Source organism: Rhagoletis pomonella, unplaced genomic scaffold, assembly GCF_013731165.1.
Source record: "Rhagoletis pomonella isolate Grant_MI unplaced genomic scaffold, Rhpom_1.0 Rhpom_scaffold_00004, whole genome shotgun sequence".
In the NCBI taxonomy this organism is placed as follows: domain Eukaryota; kingdom Metazoa; phylum Arthropoda; class Insecta; order Diptera; family Tephritidae; genus Rhagoletis; species Rhagoletis pomonella.
This window is the reverse complement of record NW_023458558.1, coordinates 23,676,086-23,677,616: the sequence shown is the minus strand read 5'-3', so window position 1 is coordinate 23,677,616 and position 1,531 is coordinate 23,676,086.

Here is a 1,531-nt window from a genome sequence, read left to right as displayed (position 1 = left end):
CTTTTCCACTTTGGTTTTTATTTTTTTTATAACTTTTTGTTAAATTTAGTTTATATTTAACAAAAAATGTATGAAAAAAATAATTAGATAGTTGCCACCTGTTTGAAGATTCCAGTTTAAGTAAACTGATTAGATAAAGTAAATGGCTGACATCCAAAACGTACCAATACAATGTTTAGATACTCTGATATTTAAACTATTGTATATCGTCGTTTAAAGTACAAAACCGCATATCAAGATAATGCAAAACCGCGTATGTGGGGTTGCATAAATTATTTTTTAGAGAGAATAAAAAAACTCATATTTCAAAATGGTTTTCTTTTTTTATAAAGAAATCGCATTTCTAGCTAGCATATTTCTTGAGCCAAGAGCTTGTGTGAGCAAATCCAATTTTTGGCAGCAAATGTCAGTTACACGGTTTTTCAAAATGACGATACACGGGTTTGTACTTTAAACGACGATATGCAGAGTTTCGAAATATTGAAACCATATAAATTGCATATTTTGAATAAATAATATAATATACAGCGGCCGCTGTGGTGTTGCCACTACAGTGCGCGCTTCCACTCCACGGGGCCTGGGTTCAAACCCTGGTCAAAGCAACATCGCAAAAAAAGGTATGAAAAATTTTTTTCTTTACAGCGGTCGCCCCTCGGCAGGCAATGGCAAACACCCGAGTGGAATTTTCCATTTTTAAAACACCAATTGTAACCAGAAACAAACGAAGCATCAACTTTGTTTCTGTTGCGCTGATTACCCTAGCGATGCGTTTCGGTATTTTATTTTTTTTATGCGTTTTGGAAAAGTATCTATACATTGTCAACATTTTATAGTTCGGCGTTATGGAATACTTTGTACTGATGCAAATCAATTGGCGTTTTGGAAGTCAGCTAATATTGCAATTTTCCTGTCAATAGAAGGAGGTTAAAGAAGGCTTACAGTTGAAAATATTTTGTGAAAGGTTGCCATCTGTTTGAAAATTTTAATTTGATTTAATTGATAAGATAAATTAACTATTGCAATATGGGTATCAAATTAAATGGGCTTAGGAAAGTTTACAGTCAAAAATATTTTTGAGAAGGACTGTCACCTGTGTTAAAAATTTAATTCAGTTATAAATTGATGAAATAAGTGAAATATTAAAACACGGTTATCAAACTAAAGGGGCTTAAGAAGATTTACTGCCGAAAATATTTTTGTAGCGCGCTGCCACCTATTTGAAAAATTTTATCAGTTTAAGTGATAACATAAGTTTAATACTGAATTTAAACACCTTTGAAAAAAGTGTACGATATGTAGAATAGAAAATATATTAAAACTTAGGAAATCGATAATAGTAATGAAATTGATCCACAGTTATTTTTATCTTTCTCATTACCGTTTTTATATAAAGGAATAATAACACTGGTCTACAAATTTCAACTTTTTTTCTGCGAATAAGACGGGACCTGGTGTTTCTGAACGGATTTTTCGTGCTGAACACGAATCCGGGGTCAAAAATGTCCCATCACGTCACGTTTTCGAGAAAAAA